The sequence below is a fragment of the Lytechinus pictus genome, chromosome 2 (assembly GCF_037042905.1).
Source record: "Lytechinus pictus isolate F3 Inbred chromosome 2, Lp3.0, whole genome shotgun sequence".
NCBI lineage: Eukaryota > Metazoa > Echinodermata > Echinoidea > Temnopleuroida > Toxopneustidae > Lytechinus > Lytechinus pictus.
This window is the reverse complement of record NC_087246.1, coordinates 68,908,836-68,932,583: the sequence shown is the minus strand read 5'-3', so window position 1 is coordinate 68,932,583 and position 23,748 is coordinate 68,908,836.

The following is a 23,748-nucleotide window of genomic DNA, read 5'->3' as shown; positions in this document are numbered from 1 at the left end:
TTTCTCAGTAAGTAATTATTTGCTGCAATTACATTCTTTTACCTTTAATCCATAAGATGAACTAAAGGAGACACTGTTAGTAAAACAGGTTGAACTCTAAATGATAAATCACTATTGACATACTGTGTATGTGTGTTATGATAAGAGGAATGTAATACTAGTACTAGTAGACAGGGACTTTGTTCCAGGGGCCAAAAACATGATGATTTCATGACTTGGATGGAGCAAACAAGAGTCTGTCAACTTTTTCCAAATGACAATCAGCGATGTACTTCTACCTCTCTTTGAACAAATTCAAGGCATAATGATGAACAGCGATAATGACAATGGTAATGATGATGATGGCGGTGGTCATGGTGATGATGATGATCATTATGATGACGATGATGACATGACGGTGTGGTGGTGGTGGTGGTGATGATGATGATGATGGTGGTGGTGGTGGTGGTGGTGGTCATAATGGCATTGGTGGTGATGTTGGTAGCAATTGGTTTGTTGGTGGTGAGGTAGTACTGGTGGTTGTATTGCAGGTGATGACCAGATAATGATGATAAGGAGGAGGAGGAAAAGGGTGATGATGATGATGATGATGATGATGACAGTGGTGGTAGTGGTCATTCAATCTATTACTATTCCACACATCAAGTGCACCATCTCCTTTCCCTAGGGAGCATCAAGGTCAGGCAAGCATGGTGGTAGATGTTCATGTTGAGGTGGTAGGGCAGGGGTGGAGGTGGTGGGGCAGGGGTGGTGGTGTTGGAGAAGGGGTGTAATGTACAAGTGAAATTATGAAAAATGATGAAAATCCATAATTTATTGTTCGAAATAGACATGAAATGAAATACTCCGAAAATTTGCTTTGCCCAATTGATCGTGGGCCCAGTAGCCGCTGTGCAGCAGAAGAGCAACGAGGCTCTATCCCTTTAATCGTTGAACGCCAAACAGGGTAGCAGCAACTCCCATCTTTTAACGTCTTTTGGTGTAACGCGGCCGGGGTTTGAACCCCCGACCTCCCGGTTGTGAGACGGACGCTCTACCAACTGAGCCAACACACAAATATCTTTTCAAGAAAGGAGTGGGTAGAAAGTAAAAGCGACTGCATTTCTGTCATCTTTTTCCTATTAGAGTTCTTTTTGTTCCATATGCTCATCTATTCTCCGGGCAATGGACAAGAACTGACCATGAAGAAAGGGATTAGGTTTGATCTTCTGGATTTTTCTCAACTATAAACTTGTCCTTCAGGCAAATATCCCAACATCTCATAAATAGAAAGAAATATCTAATAGGAAATCCTACAAATTTTCTATCATTAATATGGGTAATAGATAAATATACTGGTCTGTCATATTTTGAGTTAGTGTCATAGATATTCATGGCTTTCTTTACTTTTATTCAACTCTTTCTCAGTACCATGCTGTGAGAGGATTCCCCCTCTACCTTGCGTCTTTTTTTCAAATGATTACAAAGGAGAAAACTACGTACAGTATTTACTATATTCAACATTCAAAGTTGAAGACATTAAACATGTATTAAGAAACTCCCAAAAAGTGTATTGATTAGTTAGCATGGCATTCATTTATGAATTTTGCAAAAATCACAATAAACAAATACATACGTAACCCAATCTAAAATGTGCACACACTACTAGCATTGATATTTCTCAATCTTTTCTCATATGCTTTCCTGATTTTGTTAAAATCATCTAAAATATTACTCAAACTTCAAAGCAAAGTAGGCCTATTGAAGTTAAATGATAGCGTTGATAAGTATTGTCATCGACACAAGCTCTGACTTCTATCAAGATGTGACTTGCAATGGAGAAAACAAATTCCAACACATCCATATGCTTCCAGAAAAGAAACACCTCTTAAACAAATTCAAAATTAATATCAAAGCAACAACAAGCATTTCATACTTTTTTCTGCCATTCATTGAAATCAAACTATGCTTTGATATAGAGGAAAGCATTGAATTGGCCTTGTTGCACATTTGACCTTGCGCTATCACTTCAGGTGTCAATGCCACGTCGTCGAGTCAACACTTATCAAACAAATAAAAATTCAAATGTAATCCCCCAAAGCTGCCGCCATCCATGAAATATGTATTAACCTCAGTCCTTATTAAAGTATACCACAGCTGTTTAATGGTCCCATGATGAATAAATGTTACTGTTTTTTATATACATTTGCATATAAAATCAATCCTGTTAAAGAATCATAAGAAATGAAAATCATATTGAATATGTTTAACAGGACAGATAGGGGCAAATATTTTTTTCAGGAACAGTATTCATAGTTCTAGCCTTACACATGATCTCTTTGCACATTCTTTAAAAAGATTTTGATGATAGTTTTGATGATGTCTTAATACGAGCACTTCCAGGGGAACTCACTTTAATCAGCTATTTAAGTGTAAATGGTCTTTGGGACATTGGTATGTTCAAGTTGAAAATAGGATTTTTCCTTTTGTTAACATCCACCGATAATGTTCACAATATAATCAGATAATCTAACACACGGTAATTATAAAATTAGTGATGTCATATGTTATCATCTTTATGATAATTGATATCAAGATAAATATAGGACTGAAATTCCTAAAGATAAACCTATTATTTCCATTCCATTTCAGCCTTAACCCCCCCCCCCCTCTTAATCTGTGGCATCATGTATGCATGCAGCTTCCCATTTATCGTGAATTAAAAATATCAATGAAATGTCATTTTCTTAACAAATCAAAAATTGGTTTTATTGTACTTTTAGTATATCACACCCCCTCCTGAAAAAATAAAATTTTTAGTCATCATGGATTTTCCTCAAACCTTCACCAAATATTTTTCTGTTTTTTCTGGTATCTTTAAAACAAACTTTTCATCAGGGTAAACCTCCCCTTTAATGTACCATTTGTATCTACATGTAATGTCACTATTCCCACTCTCCTCTCCTCTTTTCTTCTCTTCTCCTAATCCACCCCCATGTACCCAAATCAACTATAGCTGGCGCTATTACATTTTCCCACCAACGTGGTATAAAGTATATTCAAAACTACTAAATGAGGTACTCCGGCTCATATAAAACAAAATAAGTTCAAACTGACTTACACTTGCAAAACATATTTTCACAAGACTGAATTGCATGAAAAATATCACATCACAGCAATATCAAGAAGAAGCTCAAGATTCACCAATCCCTTAAGAAGGTGTGTGGAGTGGTTCACTCAATTTGGAGTTTATCCCAAATAGAGGTATGATAGTAAATACAACATTTAGTCCCATTTCCTGTAAAGACGGTGGAATTCCCAAAATATTAGACAATTACATTTTTACACAACAGGTTTTTGATCCATGATGAAAATATCATAATTCCAAAGACCTCTTATACAAGAGCAAAGTTATACTACAGAGGACAAATAGCCCATGAGCTAAATCATCGGTAACTGTAACAACACAATTGTTGTACAAGAATAATATCATAATCAAGAGATTAATGTCATTTCTTTTAGTTTCATTCATATCACTTTGAATATAAAAATATACATATCATATGTGTATTTTGGCTATTTCCTAATTTTACGAGATAAAAAGATATCACAATGGGCACCCCCTTGTCAGAGCTTGAGGGACATATGGATTTTATCCCTGAGAAGCAATCATAATGAAACAGGAGCGGGTTTGTCGGGGTAGCGCATCTGTAAGGACTTGGTGGGTAATCAAGCATTATATCATTATCTTGTTCTTTCCAAATACATTTTTTTAAAGAGTGCTTGAATTTTTATTTAAAAAACACAACAAAAACTATTTCTGATTGTTATATCAGAAGGCAATAATAGTCATAATTTGATAGATTTGCCAAAATCATTATCAACCAAACAAAAAGTGTTATTGCAAAGTGGTACCTGGTTGACTTCCTCCAAAATATTCTTCTGTTCCTGTATCAATTCGTAAATTTAACAGCCATTCCCGCATCATTATAAGCCCCCCCCCCCCCCGATGTTATCTTACTTTCACTCTCTATTTGTTGGTTTGTATAATAATGTTTTACTTATGTAATTCTTCGAAACCATGTAATATTTGTTTGTGTGCATAAACTGTTTTGTGCGAACAAATTGAATTTTCATGTTCTATAATATTGCATCATGGACAATAATAATATCTTAATCTGAATTGGAGGTGGTTGTGGTAGAATGTGTATATGTAGGCGGCTAAATGGAAATATCAATTGTGCAATGTGAATGGGCAAAATACTCAGCAGGATAATCGAAACACTGTACTGGTTTCAGAAAAACTTTATTGCATGTTCCTAGAACTTCCTAATAAACTTTTTGTCATTTTTTGGTGCCAAAAATCAAAATTTGACAATCCTAAACATTTTGAATGATTATCAGTACCTTTACAAGTTTAATTTTCCTATCTACCGGCGGGAATACCACTCTCCAAAAAAAGTTGTTTTATTTTGTTTTGTTTTTTTGTCTAGAGACTAATTTCAATCATGTCAATAGGAAGACAGTGATGAAATAAATCTCTCAAAGCTCTTGAGTAATCACTTGACCAAAAAATCAGTCTATTTTGTTCAGGATATACTTCACTGAGACTTTGTAAGGCTTTGCAGCATGCCCTCGGTCCATCCCTCAATATATCGAAGTATCCCATCGCATTCCATGATGGTAACACAAACATAATTGGCTGGCAGTTTTGTATGCTCAAGTTACAATAGAAACATGAGGTTAAACGATCGACGAACCTGACACCGGCTCTTTTGAATTAAAATTTTGGATTTTACATCACATTCTTCAGGAAACTGGCACTCAATGACTCAAGGGTTCATTACATGTAGCCGCACGCAAAAAATCAAGCCATAGAACTATAGAAGTCGTGTGTTGTGGACATCAGAATTGGCGTCGCAGCACACACGACCCACTATTTAAAAATCCACTGCCAAAAGCGGTTCTTTGTGCGAGGTTAGTATACCAATACTAACCTTGCACTTGTGGAAACTGGTACCGGTAGGTCTAAGCTGATTGTATTCATAAAAAATTCATTTTCATTCCAGCACTTCATTTCTCCCATTAAAAGTGGGATTTAAGGAGAAATCGTAGAGAGTGAGATAGTGCACCCTTATGCCCATAGATGTTGTAGTTAAGCGTTGCAGGAACCAATACCATATTACAAGTTCTAGACCTAGTAGGAAGTAGCCAGGAGGCTCCTGGAGAGTAAAAATCATTCACTAACGTGTGCTTACTCTCCACAGAATCAGGGATTGCGGCACATTCATGTGTGTGTACCAAAAAAAAAACTGAAATTTTCTACTTTCCTTCTTTTTCTAAAAGTTCTAGCCCTAAATCATTTCATACATTTATATCAGAGGATGTGCGTCTTGTAGCTTGGCGAAGTATAAAGAGAACATTGGCAATTTTTTTTCCTGTCTTCTCAAAACATTTTTCTCGGTTTTTTAAATATGAATTTTTGTTTAAAAAAGAAATCAATATCAAATAGATGCTAAATGTCGGAAATGAAGTTGTATCCCATTTAGATCCCCATGCTTTAGCAATCGGGTAAAAAAATTCCAACAACCATCTCCTCCCATATTTACTCTCTAATAGTCTAAATGCCTTCATGTCCACATGCTCACAAGTACAAGTTAACTTAAGCCAGGCCCACCATGGGTGCATTACTGCCGCCGTATACAGGAAAATTGAAGACACGGCGCATGCAAAATTGCAACAAACTCCCGCGAATTTCAGAAGAGGTTTTATAAAATCAAGTCCTTCTACAAAACTTACCGAACGATGTAAAGTCAATTTCCCCTAAAATGATGAATATCCCTCAAATAGCATCATTTAAGCGTTGATTTTTCTTCGTTCAAGGTATGTAGAATTTTCTATTTTTTTGGTTTAAATTGTCGTCACTTTGAATGTTTTCCAAAAAGTATTATCGTCGGCAAAAATAATATAAAAAGTATATTTTTTAAGTTATTGCATTTATTGGTGTCTATATTTTATCAAACAATCATGGGAATTGCGCATACAATGAATCAAGAATCTAGGTTTAAAAATACCGACAAGCTGAATTAAGGTTGTGAATTGTATTAGCGCCACCAACGACCTTCCTTTTATTTCCGTGGTAGAGACATGCGAAGCTAATTTCCAGGCCGAGGGTAAGCGATTTTGCTCTTTTTTATGTGCTTTTTATATAAAAAATATTGAAAAATTGAAAATGGAATGCTTTTTACCACCCAAGGGTTCATTACATGCCGCCGCGCACAGAAAAATTAAGCCATAGAAGTCGTGTGTTGTGGACCCAAGAAGTGAGATCCTAGCACGCGCGACCCACTAGTTAGAAATCCACTGCCAAACGCGGTTCGTGGTGCGAGGTTAGTATACTAATACTAACCTCGCAATACGTGTGAGTGGCTTTTTACCAGAAAAAGCCCTGGTGAGTAGCGGAATGAGTTTCGGCACTTATTCACTGCAACCATCCTGCCTGTGGGGAATCTACAGGTAGGACTATGGCATGCCAATGCTGTACACAGCACACACTTTAAAAAATGATTAAAATATCACTTTTGTGACCAAAATTACTAATTTCCATACAGTTGCAATTTATTTTTCATTAGTAACTTGGGAATAATTTTTGTATTCACTAGAGCGCTCAAAAACTTGAATTTTGGGCATATTTTTGTGTACGCCCTCTATTGATTGAAAATAATATGGCAAGAAAATTTTCATTTTTTAATCTCTATTTTTAAAGGGGAATCCAGCCTTGGCCATAAAATGTTGTGTTGGGAAGGAGAAAAATAAATTAAACATAATGGTGAAAGTTTGAAAGAAATCGGACAAGCAATAAGAAAGTTATAGCTGCTTTAAAATTGAGATCACTAATAGTATGTAGATTTCAAATTGGCAACTTTGTAAGTAAATTATGACAAGGGGCAAGGACAACTTTTCCATAGGCCATGTACTTTATTATCAGGGATTTGTGGTTTTCTCCTAAGTACCCATTCCCCTGGGGTAGCAATCTAAATATAACCCAGGTAGTATATTGTTTTATGTCCCCATGAAAGAAAATTATAATTTGAAATAAAACTTTTGGGAAAAATGACATTTTAGCCATAATATGTATTGGAGTACATAGAAGAGTAGTCCTTGCCTTACATCACTATGACATCCCATATGCGGCCAATTTGAAGTCTCCATGGGTATAGTGATTACCAATATTTACAACTTTTAAAAATTCATAACTTTCTTGTTATTTGTCCAATATTGTTCAAACTTTCACCTATCAACATGTCTGATTTTTCTCTTTCTTATTAAAATAAGTTTTTGTTTGGGTTGGATTCCCCTTTAATTAAGAAAAAATAATTTAAAGAATCAAATTTACTTAAGGGCCAAGTTGTATGACGAATAACTGTGATGGACACTGTCAGTGTAAAAAAATCAAGCATTTTTCCCAAAGAAAAAGAGAAAATAAGCCGAACAATAACATTGCCATACTTATTTTGCCACACATGTCATGCCTCATCATGGAGATATCATATAACCACTCCTAGTACCAATGAGGTCCAAACATTAACATGTATGGACCTCATAGGCGACATTACCCAAATTATGGGTTGGACAATGCTGTTCTGATTTCCAACCCAAGACTTTGGTAAATGTACGCATTAATACAAGTTGCAGTGTTAAGATATAACTTTTATTTGGTCGCATTTAATTGAGTAAGTTCTAAATATAGTTGAAATTAAAATGGATTATTGTTAAACTTACATTTCAGGCCCTTTTTGTTGATTTTCGGTGAGCGTTCCACACACCTGCGACGAGTGATCAACTCCGAAGTGATACGCGTACTGGTCAGCTGATCGGTCAGGTGATCGGTTGGTTATCTTTTTGTCAGACGTTCATAATTTATGTTAAGCGTATCAATCTTCAGTATCTTGATTTCAAAGCATTAGTATTGCAGAGAAAAGTCATTATTGATTGGAATCAGTGGCGGGGGGGGGGGGGGGAGGGGGGGGGGTTGGGGTGAGCATTTCTGCCCGTTCCCCCTTTTGAGATTTATAGTAAACATTTTGGAATTAAATATGTTGTTAATACTAGTTATGTGCCCCCCCCCCCTCATGAGAATCACGTACAGCATTATTTGTAATGGGGATATTTCGTTCATATTCTTTTCTCTTTTTGGCCTTTTTTTTTAATTGCCAAATTCAAAATTTTACTGGGAACAAATTAACAATATGACTTTCTATACATCACTTTTAGGGACAAACTTTTTTATGGGGGTGGGGGTTGGGGGCTTGCCAAATATAATCAATGGTGGAAAAAATGACCTTCTTTTTAGTGACAACTTTATAAAAAAATTGTCAAATTTTACGCGAGACAAAATGACCTTCGATCATTGCTATAGTTAAAACCTTTTTTTTTTGGGGGGGGGGGTTGCCAAATATCACGTGGACAAAATGACTTTCCCTTTTCTTATTTTTGTGGGGGGGGGGGCTTGCCGAATATTACGCGGACAAAATGACTTTCATTTTGAGTGACCATTTTTTTTAACTTGTCAAACTTTACGCGAGACAATATAATGACCGTTTTTTTTTTTTTTAGTAAGAACCTTTTTTGGGAGTTGTCAAATTTTACTTGAGAAAATTCACCCCGCCCCTACTTAATTTGGAAAATCTTGGATGCGCCTCTATATAGTTTGAATCATAATGAAGATTAAGATCATGCGTATATATAGCTTACATCCACGGCAGAGGCGTAAACCGCCGGGGGCATGCAGGCTGGCCCTTGATCCCCGGTCCAGTGGATTTCACCAAAAAAAAAAACGGGATAAGAGAAAAGGAATGAAGGAAGGAAAAGAAAGAAAGAAAGACAGAAAGAGAAAGGGAAGAGAAATAAAAGGCCATAAAAAAGCAAAAGGAAAGAAAAATGCATGCGAGAATAATTCCGAATGTTATGTCAAAATCTATTGCAAAATTGATATTTGTAATAAAAGTGACAAAGGTTTTGCTCGCTCGCCTCTTCATCTGGTAGGCGCGTAGCTAGGGGCGGTGCCCCCCGAAAAGGTCCCTCCCCCCCAAAAAAAAATAAGGAGGGAATAGAGAAAATAAAAAGCGAAATGAGAAAAGGGGGATGTATATAACTTAGTTAATAATTGTTTTTCCTTTTTTTGGGGGGAAGGGGTCAAAACATTAACGTTATGTTTTTCTATAAATAGGTCTAATTGCTAAATATCCAGAGTTATCGAGACTCACCTGCTGATATTGCACTGGGGGTACACGATGGAAGGGTTAGGCCTAGGGGCCCCCGAAAGTTCTACAACCAAGATAAAAAAGAAATGAAGGGAATTAATGAAAAGAAAAGGAAAAGTGTAAGTTAAGATATCTATCTCAAATTTAGATTTGCACGAAAAAAAATTTTCTCGCTTGCTTCACTCGCTTGGAACATATAAAGCAACTTTATTCCCACGCGCCATGTATGCCTACATTGGCCCTCTTTCTTTCTTTTATTTTATTTTTTTTTACTCATCACGCTACCGTACTGCCACACACGGGTTTGCCCTAATGATCGTGGACAATCATAAAAAATATCATTTTCATACCATGTGACTGGGAAATTTTTGGCTCCACCCCCCCCCCCCCCCCCCTCTCGATCCCTGTATCGATTTTGACTTGATAGGGGCCTATACCTGATGGAATTTGCTTCATTCAATATAAAATCATAACGGATATAACGCCTTGAATACAGGCCAAACAGCCTAACGACATTGCCGTGTCACGTGACAACCAGTATTAAACGAGAATGTGCACAACCCTATGGCGACAAAATTTGCCGCAAAAGTTGAGCAAGTTCTGGACAAAAAGGCTTCAATACCCCAAGAAAAGACCAGGCGAGTACTTTTTATACATTTTTTTCAATTTAGTAATATCTAGAGTCTAATTTAAGAATAGATTTCGTCATGGAGCTCCATGGTAAGATCAAGATCTAGTAATTTAAGTCCAACATTTAATTCGCGTGCACTCACTTTTTTAACACAGGAATTAATAGCCTTGGTGCTCTTGTTCACTGCAACCATCCTGCCTGTGGAGAATCTACAGGTAGGACTATGGCATGCCAATGCTGTACACAGCACACACTTTATAAAAAATGATTAAAATATCACTTTTGTGACCAAAATTACTAATTTCCATACAGTTGCAATTTATTTTTCATTAGTAACTTGGGAATAATTTTTGTATTCACTAGAGCGCTCAAAAACTTGAATTTTGGGCATATTTTTGTGTACACCCTCTATTGATTGAAAATAATATGGCAAGAAAATTTTCATTTTTTAATCTCTATTTTTAATTAAGAAAAAATAATTTAAAGAATCAAATTTACTTAAGGGCCAAGTTGTATGACGAATAACTGTGATGGAAACTGTCAGTGTAAAAAAATCAAGCATTTTTCCCAAAGAAAAAGAGAAAATAACTAAGCCAAACATTGCCATCCTTATTTTGCCACACATGGAGATATAACTGAGAACAAGGTTATATCATAACCTTGTTCATTGAATGAGTGGTGCTTAGAGTGCATATAACCTTGTTCATTGAATGAGTGAGTTTCGGCTAACATTATTTGCGTTACGCGTTATGAAGTGATGTTAACCGACAACTCTAAAATACATTGCGTAAACGCGTTCGTAGTGCGAGGTTAGTATAGCAATATAGCATGTACTAACCTCGCAATACGTGCGAGTGAGCCAGGCCAGCGCCGAGCGTTCGGTGCAGTGGCAGTAATCGCTTATCGCCTCATCATTTACCGAGGGGTCCGAGTAACAATACATGATTAGCAGTGATTGGGACTGTGCATTGGCGAACTGGGATTCTAATAACTAGTTTGAACAAGATATTTAAAAAATACGACAAAATAAAAAAAATCAAGTAAATCAAATATATTCAATCATTCGTCTTATTCCGATTATACACTTACTTGGCCAAAAGATAAGCATTTAACTTAAGAAAACATCAGCGGTCCGGTCCATTCGTCTGCTTCGTTTCACTTCATCCACACGTGAATAAACTATGGAATGCCAACAGCTCAATGAAACCGTTGGAAAATCGAAAACTTCAAATTGTGAGTAATATATAAAAAAAAATCGGAAATAAAATGCACGTATTTTGACAGGATGCCGTACACAATTTTTTGTCCGGGGGTGGGCAAGATGCATAAAATTATCAAAGTGACCAGTGGCGTAACAGGCGGGGGGCAGGGGGGCAAGCTGCCCCCCTGAACTGAAAATACGTATTTTCAGTTCAGTGAGCTGCCCCCCCCCCCCCCACCGGTGGATTTCACCGGAAAAATTAAAAAACGGGAAAAAGAGGAAAGAGAGAAAGGGAAAGGGAAAGAAAGAAAGAAAAAGAGGAAAGGGGGGAAAGGGAAAGGGAAAGGGAACAAATGAAAAGAAAGGGTAAGAAATAAAAAACATAAATAGAGAAAATGGAAGGAAAGCGGGAACAGGAAAGAAAGAAAAACATGTAAGGAAATACAAAATATCCTGAATACATAGCATGATTAGCAAGGGAGGGATATAAAATCAAAATATATGACTCGATGGCACGGGCAAGAGTGGCGGGAAAATGGGAGAAAGAGGCAAAAAGAAACGGGAAATGAAGGTAGAGCCGAAATATAAATTGGAAAATCAAAGTATGAAGAAAATGGACAAGATAAAAGAGAAGAACTTAATAACACGACCGGGTTCCTGAAGATTAAAAGAATTAGAGAACGGGAAGAAAGGTGGATTTCGTCTAATATAAGCTTGCTAAATTTTATGTAATAACGGTCGCAATCAGGATAAAAAAATCCTTAGCCAAGGGCTAGTTATCCCCCCCCCCCCCTGTTATGTCCTAACCTAAGTAAAGCTTTATGCTGGCTAGATTTACCATTTACCGTAAAAGTCCTGATTACTTTGGCTAAATTTCCAAAACTACTATCACATAAGTATAATTTAATTTCAAATCATTTTAAAAGGCCAAATTTTTCTGGCTCGCTACGCTCGCTGGCGACTTTTACAATTTTTTCTCCACATTTGCCATGTTGTGCTGCCTAAATATGTTTTGTTTATTATCCGCAACTGCTTTGAAGTTGATGTGTTGCGTATGTACCCGCGATTTGATAAAACAGTGGCCATCTGCAATGTTTAAAAATATAACGAAGTTCCGGGGGCTAGGCCACAGACCAGAGGCGGTACCAAGGGGGGGGGGGTGGCATGGGGGTATTTGCCCCAAGTGAGTTGGCCCCCTCCCCGAAAATTTGAAAAGTAAAAAAATGTATAGTAAATGTTGTCATATTAAGCATCCCACTAAAGCTGCAAAGTGCTCCAAAACAGCTTTTTCGTTCTTCAAAATTTTGAAAATGTTCTCATCCATTCACTGTTATACATGTATATAGCTCCCAACAATAATTTTTGTTACTAACATAAGTCTTTCAGGTCATTATATAAAATTTAAAGTAAGTGTTGACTAAGTATAATCTCTTCACATGGGGCTTAACAATCCAATGGTCAAGTCAATATGCTTCTTGCGATTAGAGTCTTCATTATTCGTTTTAGCGAGATACACATCCTGCGTATTCATAATTTTCATAAATGAAAAATTTTCAGCTCGCTCTACGCGCTGCATCAATTGTTTTATTAGATAGCCATCCAGTTCATGATTACAAAAAGTTCTTAGAACGTCTAGTTATCATCTCAGGATATCAAAAAAATTCAGCTCGCGCTTCGCGCTCGCATTATTTATTTGGACGGTGGGATATCATCTTCATGACCCAAAGCAAACAGCTAGTCCTTAACAGGTTCCTTTACAAGTCAGTAGGGTATACGTTAAAAGAATTAGCTCGCGCTTCTTGCTCGATTTTGAGAAATAGGCAAAATATTTGTGTGTTGCCCCCCCCCCCAAAAAAAAAAAAAATGTTCTTTTGCCTCCCCCGAGGTTAAAAATCCTGGTGCCGTCATTGTCCCGAACCCGATCCGCATAACACTGGCCCAAAAAAGTTCTACAACCGAGAACAAAAAGAAAAGATGAAAAAAAGGAAGGAAAGGTAGATGTGAGATATGATGTTGTTTTCTGAATATGTTATCATAATCAATCTCAAAGTGAGAGTCTCATGAAAAGGGTGATTTCTTTTCTCGCTCGCTTCTCTCGCTCAGGATTTATATTAAGCAACTTTTTTTGCTGCGCGCTCCATGCTGTGCCCCCCTCTTTTTGTACTTATCACGCTTTAAGCTTCGCCCTATTGCTCGGGGCACAATCATAAAACAAATCCTGTTCATACCATGATATGACCGGGAAATTTGGGCTCTTGATCCCCCCCCCCCCTGGCCACCGACCCCTGTTACGCCCCTTAAAGTGAACGAGCTTATCTTGGGGACACTTTGAGACAAATAATTTCATACATTCAAAATTACATTCAATTTATAAATTTATAAGACATTATTACATTATTGTAGTTGTGCAATGTAACACCCCCCCCCCGTTCTCATTTTGCAGTATAATAGTTGTGATGTTTACAGACCTTACTTTATTTTACATCCGATTTTGAAGAAATTATCAATGTTTTGCTCGTTTTGTTTTTCGATTTGAAAAAATCATAAATTATGTTAAAAAGTCCTTGATTCATTCCTACCGATCAGGGGCGGATCCGGAATTCCATGATAAGGGGGAACATTAACCCGTTGCCTACTTGAACCAGGTGATACCTATATAAAGTCTATTGGAAATACTTAATTCAGGGTTCAACGGGTTAAATTGATCTATCTAAAGATTTTTCTGAAAAGAAATAACAAGATGTGCATCTTTGATCTATATCTACTTCCATTCATCCATGGACACAAAAAAAGTTTCAGATTACAGAGGTTCAGGTTATCTAAAAAAAGATCATATTTTATAAACTTACGATATTTAGTCTAGACATGATTTGGTTATTGAACTAAGCTACCTGTATATACCTCAAATCTCCTGTATCAGAGAAAATTTTAATCTTTGAGTCATTGCTTAATTCATACAGATTATTTAAAGTAAAAATAAAAGGAAAGGCACGACTAGAAACTACCCCCGCCCGTATAAAAAGACTCTTACTACGATCCTCACTTTTATATTTATTCGCACATTGATATAAATGTCAGGGATTAATCATAGATCTGTAATATAGCTCCATGGATTAATCATATGTACTGTAAGATCCCGGGTGTAAGGGGGTGTAAGATAAAACCCAGAAATAATATTATATATTTATTTCCGTCGATAAACAGGTAAGATGTTTTCCCCCACAAGATGGCACTGTTTATGTCCATAGACGGAGCCACAGAAATGATCTGACTAGAGCGTGCCGTGATACACGTGACACGGCGATATATATTTCAAATGGCCCCTTCAGGGGCATGGAAGAAATACATTTGAGCAGCAACAAACTTAGCTTAACAACAAATAGATGTATATGTACATTAAAAAAGAACAAGATGAAAGCTTAAAATGATAAGCTCTTAAAACAAACAAGTAACGGCAAGAATCGATGAAAATAAAATATAATTATGGACTAAAAAGTCTGAACTATGTACACTAATTTACAACGATTGATAGTGCATTAGAAATGGAAAGACAACACAATTACTTGATCTTCGACATGATGACTTTATAAAAGGTTTTTTTTTTTGGTGCTTAAAGGGGAAGTTCACCCGAGTGTTATTGTAAAATAGCAGAAAAAAATATACAGAAAATATTGGTGACGATTTGAAGAAAAACCCATCAACGATTTAAAAAGTTATTGGAAATTTAATTTTTGGATTGATGACGACACATGCGAGCAGCTTAATTATGTATCGTGAATTCAAAAACAATATTAAATGTCATTTTCTCAAAACAAAATTAAAAATTGTTTCATTGTACCTTTAGTATATCAACAGATTATTTCACACCCCGCTCCTGAATAAAGAAAAATTTAGTCATCATGGACCATTAAAAAAAAAAAAAATTAAATTTATACATTTTATATTACATAACATATGGGGCAGCTGCTTACATGTATGACTTTCTGTAAAAATAAATCTTGGAGTTAGTGATAGGGGCCTAATGGAAAGAAGAAGAAGAAGAATAAGAAGGAAAAGAAGAACCTCTAGGAAGAACATTATTAAGGAAGAACAGAGCCATTACCAATGGCTCTGAATATAGAGTGATCCATCCATATCTTTTAAGTGTTTGTATATTTTAATCTTAATATTTTGTACAATATATTTTGTTGCGATTTTTATACGGTAAATAAAACCAATCATATACCAAACCGAAGAAGAAGAAGAAAAAGAAGAAGAAAATCGACAAAGGCGGAAACTGAAGAAAGAAAAAAAGGAGATCAAATTCAAGATTTATTCATGGGACCTACAACCTTGAAGCAAATTGAAAATGACACCAACATCAGTCTCGCCGCATGAGTAGGGCGGCGACGTTATTTTTTTTTATTCAATTTAATGTTTTTTTTTTTTTTTTTTTTTTTTTTTTTGGGGGGGGGGGGGTATGCAAGCAGTGACGTCATTATTTTCTCAAGTGAATAACTAGGGAACGTTTCAGGAAAGTTGTCAGCACTGACAAGTTGTCTTCCTCCGACAGTTTCCATAGTAACAGTCAGAGACCAGTGCCTTTCAGCCAATCAAAACCAAAGATTTCACAGAAATTGTCAGCACTGACAATTTAGTCAGTGCTGACAACTTTCATGAAACACCCACCTGGGGATAGAATTTTACGTTGATGCCCCCCAAGCAGGCCAACATGAAAAAAATATTCCTTTGTTTCCTTAATACTTTCCTCCTAATTTTTTTTTACTACAATGTAGGCCTACTTGAATGATCAAAGACCGGCATTCTTGATAAAACTTACGTTGAAAAATAGACCTACAATACAAATACGGCTTTTGTTTCCATTTGGTTATCAATTTTTTGTATTCATTCGGTAGAGGGAGAAGTCACTAAAACCCTTTCATGTGAGTCAATGCATGGTACTAAAAAAAAGAATAACCAGTGCTTTTTAATATAAACAACATAATAAACTTGACGCTTGGAACCCGCGCTTGAACAGGGCGGGGTCGTGGGCGTGGCATGGATGAATTACCCTCAGTCCAACACCGGTGTTTTGTAGAGTCACCTAATGGGTGAATTAATAATGGGTAAAGATTTTTATTTTCTTGAGAAGATTGATCTTTTTTCAATATACATTGTTTTTCATTCTGGTTTTCAGGGCATCTGGGCATCAGTTCCAGTTATTTCTGAGACTGAGGCCTAATTGGGTCTACGCTACAGACTACTCGCATACTAATACGAGAGTGTACGCTATGTTTATTGTAAATACAACCTACCACGTGGCAGGAGAATGCTCGATTCTAGAGCGCTGAGTGTGTCGACAGTACGTCGAGCGAAAGTATACCGCCTCGGATGCCGGTGTTCGCCCCGCGTATAGAAGCAAGCTAGCTATACACATGTAGTACTGTTGTTGTCGTTCTTCGCGGATCCATAGCATAGCCATAGCCCAGCTGTCGGACACCTATGAAAATTTGTGCCAGTTCCTCTTACTATCTTCTCTGGATTTTCATCTCTGAATAGCCGAATCATACTAGATTTTCTAACATCTATACAGGAGCCAGAGGATTTGAAGGTAAGCCTAACTAACAAGATATCTAGATCAGACTCAGAGATGTTCCAATTCTCATAATCCCATTCATGCTCGATCATTTCAACATTGTCATTGCTGGGCCATTCCTATGCTATGGAATTATTAGAAGTCCGCAGTGTTTCTTGTCTCACCACCTCCAAAAGTTCTGTGAAAACCTGGTTATTCACACAAGCTTTCCCCCTCCTTTTAGGAGGATTTCTATCTTCCTTCTTTTCCTTTTCTTTTTCTTTTCTTTATTGCGCCATCATGACTGAGCATAGACAGCTGGCAGCCGTCTGTTTCGAGGAGTTTTTTAACATTTTTTTAAATTTTGATTCTCCTCGTACACAGACGGCTCGCTAGCGTGCAGCCACCATTAGGGGACTTGCAATGCGAAATCCCCCCGTCGGGGCTCTTCAATTTTTGTCTTTAATGAATACAATTTTTGAAAATTAACGCGACCAAAATGCAAATTAATATTCCCTCTTGGCATTAATTGCCCAAAAACGGAGAAAAATCAAGTTAAAAGGAACAAAAACAGTGACTTACCTCGGCTGTAGCGCAAATTCACTTCCCCGTTTTATCCGATCTTAAGTACATAAACATATGGCCATTGAGTCCCCTGTACAGATCGCGCTAGAACTTCGGTCTCTGTATTTGGTGAGTGAAGCCAAACGGAGTTCAGCTGAACAACCAACATAACAGAGACCGAAGCTTTTGGTCTAGACTGAGCATAGCCTGGCTTGGGGACTTCGTGATGACATTTTTTAATATTTTGACATAGGTATACTTCTTCATCACGAAGCCTCGAACCCCCTCCCATTATATAAGAGACACTTGTAAACAAAGATGGTTTTCCGAGGAAATCCATCTTTGAAGTTATCTATATGCGTATGAAGGTGCAAAAAATCTGTTAATAAAAAGGTGAAAAATTAGAGGTTTCTTACCAGACCGATCTCGTGTAGATCCCTCGATCCATTCGTATACACCGCACATGCAATAGGCTTGACCCTTGAACTGCTTCGTTACGACGTACATGTACGTAGCTTCGATAAGTGATGTTACAAAATGCCGTTTTGAAGAACAATTATGTTGTTGTTTTTATAGATAAAAGTTACTATTTGACAAATGATAAAATTTTAAACTTGATTAATAAATTTGGGCACCAATAAATGAAATACCTTAAAAAATTTAATTAAAAATTATAATTGTTGATGAGGACACTTTGCAAATTATAATTCAAAACGATGACTAATTAAAAAAAATAGAAAAAATCTACATACGGTCAATTCCACACCAACTGTGACATGAATGCCAAAATTTCAAATTGATTGTATGTTGTTTTCTCCTCTATAGTTGGTTAGGGGTATACCTATACTTAGGGAATCTGAAAAGATTTTACCTCAGAATGTTCGTTTTACTAATTATATTGTCGTCTGAATGTGGGTGTGTCAAAATGCGATGTATCAAAAAATAATCAAGAAAATAATGGATGTCATAAAAATTCTTCATTTATCACTTTAAAAGTGTCATATAGCTTGTTATTTGATGTTCGTGGATAAGAAAGCAAGCTTCAGATGAATGGAAAAAGAATAAAAATTATATCTCATCGGGGAACCCCAATATGCGTAATTAACTTCCCGTTCCATTTTTCCATGGAACTGTGTAACGTCCGTAACAATTAATGTGTTTTTTTTAGCTACAATGAAAAATAATTAACTGACTATCATCATACCACATATTTACTGCCAACTTACCATGGGTGAACTTATAGAGTAATAATTATTTAATTATGATAATTAAAAATAGGCTAACGAGTGTTACGGACGTTACATAAATTGTTACGGACGTTACGTTACGGAAGTTACAGCTTTACTTAACACACCATAGAGCTTTATTTTTATTTACCAAAACGAATGTATGAATGGTGAATGCCTGGCATGTGGTGAGCTGCAGATATTCAATGAAATGTTCACCATCAAAGTTCCCTATAAAGAGAAGCTGTTGGCACCAGTGGTTTGGAAGAGATGGGATACCTATGAAGGAAGGATGGTCAGAGTGGAGAAGACTGGAACAATTGAAGATCTGATAGTGGAATTCAGTAATGAATTACCAAAGTTTCTCATCCACAGCTTTGTGAAACGTGAGCAGAGCAAGATATTTGAGGAGATAAAAGCTGATGCCAAAAATAATGACTGTTGCTGTACTACAAGTTGACTTTGCCGAGAACTTTGCAGCAGTGTGGCAAGATGAGGTACAGAGTGCCCATTGGCACCAAAAGCAGGTGACTGTTTTCACCGGAATGTCTTGGGATTATGAAGAGGACCAGGCATTTGCACTCATCTCTGACAGCCTTGACCATGATAAGATCACTGTGATGTGTTACATGACAAATCTGCTGTTAGAGATGAAAAGCATCTACCCAGAGCTCAAGGAAGTGCACATCTTCAGTGATGGTGCTGCATCGCAGTTCAAGAACATGTTTGTCTTTAAGCTATTGTGTGTCTTGAAGGAAAAGCTCCGGCTTGACTTGATGTGGCATTTCTTTGCCACATCCCATGGCAAGGGTGATGTGGATGGGATAGGGGCTAGCATCAAGCGTAAGGCTCTCAACATGATAAAAGCCAAGAGGGCCCCTATCACAAATGCTCAATCCTTTGTTTGTGCTACAAAAGACACATAGAAAATAAAAGTCCTGCACATATCTGAGGAGCAAATCACCAAGACCTCTGAAGACAACAAGTTGACAGCTGTGTGGGAAAATGTACCAAGTATACCGGGCACACTCTCATTTCACTACGCATCTCCACAGGGGGATGGTAAGATACATGTAGCAAGGCTCCACATTAACTTTTTTTGGTGGTGGCCCGTTCGGGCCACCAAAACCATCAAATAATTTTTTTTGGTGGCCCGATATTAAAGTTTGGTGGCCCGAAAAATAAAAAGAAAAACATAAAAAATTAATAAAACAAACTTCTGAAATATTAATTCTGCAGCCACTACCACTAAGTTCCTTTCACTTTATACATCTTGTATGTAAACCTTGTTTGCTGTTATTTTACTTTGCTAATTGATAATTGTTTCTATCGTTGTAAAAATGAAATGATTGAAAGTGAATAAATGAATTGTATTGTTCGCAGGTTGTGTGGACTTTTTTTTTTAATCTCTGTATAGAGATAATGGTAAAGTAAATAAATAGTGCATAGCAAACTCAGATAGATGTACAAAACAATGGTTTTTCCTTCCTTCCTCTTTGAATCCTAAAACCTAGATTATGCATGCCCCAAATCCAGTTTATTTCTGTTTTCTCTTTTGCAGCATATAGAAGGAGAAAATCACAGAAAAATATGCTGCAAAATTAGAACAATGCATAAAAGGGAGAAACAAACGAAAATTATTTTCAAAAAGTATATAACAAAAAGAAAACAAAAATAATAAAAGGAATTAGTGAAATAAAACAAAAGAAAGAAAATGAAGAAAGAAAAAGACAAAGAACAGGGAAAAAAAGAAAAGAAAAAAATTAGAGAGAAAAAAGAAAAGAAAATTAAAGAAAAATTAATAAAACAAAGTTAATATAAAAATGGGGAAAAGGGGAAAATTGAGAAGCCATTACATATATTTTTAACAGCTGTGGCAACAGTCTATTCTGACTGGAATATAATTAAAAGCCAAGCATATAATTTTCACTTACCTTTTGGGAATGGCACATTTCTATTTTTATATCCTTTAGTTTGTATTATTTTATTTTCAGTAGAAACATATTTTTTAATCAGGCATATTCAATGGGAAGGGGTATAAATGGTTTAACCACTGTCAAAAAAAAAAAAAAAAAAAAAAAAAACGGCAAAAACTATATTGGAAAAAAAGTGTGAGAAAAGTCCTTCCCTATATTTGCCAAAATGTTGGAAAAAAAAATCACATTTCATATCAATGAAATGCCTTCCCAAAGTATTTACTTTCTCAAGAGTGGTTTAAGAAGTCATTTATAAACAAGAAAGAAAGAAACTGTCTGTTTGTTTAAGGCTAGAAAATACACAGCTTCGAAAGAAACCAAGTATCAACATACATACAAATGCACACGTGGGACTGTGATGTACTTGCCTATGTGTTTTTATGTGCATTAATTCATGTGGAAATCGGTCTTTTTGAGTCAAAAGAGAGGTCATAATTCCTCTTCTTAATACTTGCAAATAATCAGGGTACACCAGATTTTCGTAATATAGACTGTAGAATTTCATTTCATTGGTGTAAAAGGTGACTTTGACTTAGATTTTCAAAGTTCTGTGGAAGATTTCTCAGCAGCAACATTTTTTATCGCAGCTCCCTGAGTCTGAATAGGCTGAGCTAGATCTAGAGCACAGCTGTATGCAGTGGCTTCATGCAAAGCTCACGCCAGCCGGCCGGCGCGGCTGGCTGGATAATAGCTACTGTATGCTATAGCTGTAGGCCTAATATGCAAACTGTGTGTGTGTGTATTTGTGTGTAGATCAACAAAAAAGGCGCATGATGAACTGGCTTGCAATTTGAGCTGTAGAAAGTTGATAAATGCGTGCAAAATTGGGAGAAAAATTGCGCTACTTTGAAAATTATTGGTTGCCCGATTCGGGCCACCAAAACTTAACATTTTATCAATAATGGTTGCCCGAGGTGAATTTTTGGTGGCCCCGGGCCACCGCTAATGTCGAGCCTTGCATGTAGCCTTCAAACCATATTCCATGGCATCAAATGAACTGATAAGGCTGAAGCAAATGGTCACTGCAGAAGAGCAGCTTATTCTTCACCATCCTGAAGTGACAGCAAGTTCAGAAGCCAGATACCAGCAGCAAGATGCATCCACAGAACTGCAAAGTGGAACTGCAAGTACCCAGGGAGAAGCAACAGAACTGCAAATGGAGGCAGAAAACCAGCGGCAAGCTAGAAGAGACCAGGAGCAGAAGGCTGATGATGGAGATGACAACTCTGATGGAGTCGGAATGGAAGCAAACATCAACATGGCTGTGCGTGTAAAAGGGACCAGTAAAAAGGCATCAGACCAGTTGTTTGTTGCAAAGGTCGTCTCCAAGCCCGAGGGACAGTATGGTGTTTCATACATGATAAAGCAGAATAATCTTTACACTTGGCCAGCAGGAGAAGAACAGATCTTTGTTCAGCCGAAAGAAGACATCATTGCCAATTTGGACACACCCAAAATTGTCATGATAGGAAGCCGGCTTCTCTTTGATGTGGATATCAAGAAGGCTGAATTGGCATTTCATGGAGTTTAAATCAAAATCAGTTTAAAAATCAAAACATTGTAAAATTGCTTCTCTATCTTTCTGTTGTGGTGGTGAGGAAAACTGATTCCACCAGTTTTTGTCTCACCTGCATAGCAGAGTGAGACTATAGGCGCCGCTTTTCCGACGGCGACGGCGGCGGCGGCGGCGGCGGCGACGACGGCGGCGTCAACACCAAATCTTAACCTGAGGTTAAGTTTTTGAAATGACAGCATAACTTAGAAAGTATATGGACCTAGTTTATGAAACTTGGCCATAAGGTTAATCAAGTATTACTGAACATCCTGCCTGAGTTTCATGTCACATGACCAAGGTCAAAGGTCATTTAGGGTCAATGAACTTAGACCATGTTGGGGGAATCAACATCAAAATCTTAACCAAAGGTTAAGTTTTTGAAATGTCATCATAACTTAGAAAATATATGGACCTAGTTCATGAAACTTATACATAAGGTTAATCAAGTATCACTAAACATCCTGCATGAGTTTCACATCACATGACCAAGGTCAAAGGTCATTTAGGGTCAATGAACTTTGGCCGAATTGGGGGTATCTGTTGAATTACCATCATAACTTTGAAAGTTTATGGATCTGATTCATGAAACTTGGACATAATAGTAATCAAGTATTACTGAACATCCTGTGCAAGTTTCAGGTCACATGATCAAGGTCAAAGGTCATTTAGGGTCAATGAACTTTGGCCAAATTGGGGTATTTGTTGAATTACAGCCATAAATTTGAAAGTGTGTTGGTCTAGTTCATAAAACTTGGACATAATAGTAATCAAGTATCACTGAACATCCTGTGCGAGTTTCAGGTCACATGATCAAGGTCAAAGGTCATGTAAGGTCAAAGAACTTTGGCCACGTTGGGGGTATTTGTTGAATTGCCATCATATCTCTATAAGTGTATTGGTCTAGTTCATAAAACGTGGAAATAAGAGTAACCAAGTATCACTGAACATCTTGTGCGAGTTATAGTAGTTTTCAAAATCAGCACTGCTGCTATATTGAATCGCGTGATGCAGGTGAGACGGCCAGAGGCATTCCACTTGTTAGTTGTACGTACCCGATTTTGACCAAAAATTTACCTTTTTTTAAGAGCAAGGTGTGTAGGGTTGTGTATGAGGGGTGTGGCCGTGTGGGGAGTAGAAGAACCTCAAAATCAAGGTATTCTTTCCCTGTCCTCATAGAATCACCACTTAACATTAATTAATTGGATGTATAGATAAATTAATGTTTAAAAGAAAGTTGTTAAAAGATGTTGTTCCCTTGCATTTTCATACATGTAACGTCCGTAACACTAATATGTAACGTCCGTAACAACTTAATTTAGCCTAATTAGACAATACAAAGTGTTTATTTCAAACTTGCTGTTTATGACTACATAGAATGAACTCAGACCTATATGAGATTAGGTGGTAGGAAAAACTGAAGTAAGTAACTTCACAGAGTTTCACCAATATGTTCAATATGCAAAAAAGCCATGTCATAATGCGTAACGTCCGTAACGCTCGCTTCCAACGCTTGTGGTTAATTAATCAATTAAGCTAAAACAGTGTAATCATATTATTTTAAACACTTAGATGTTTTCTACAAGTGTAAGAAGAAATAAGCTGTTTTTCCAACTGCAAATATTTTTTTTAATAAATTAAATGTTTGAAGTCGCCTATGAATGTAACATCCGTAACGGTGGAATTGCCCATACCTTGAACGAAACTAGCAGAGTACAAGCTTTGTTCATTTGTCAATATGGTCCACCAAAGTCTATACAAGGAAAAGATACTTCACGGACTTTGCGTAATGCTTTGCGTTG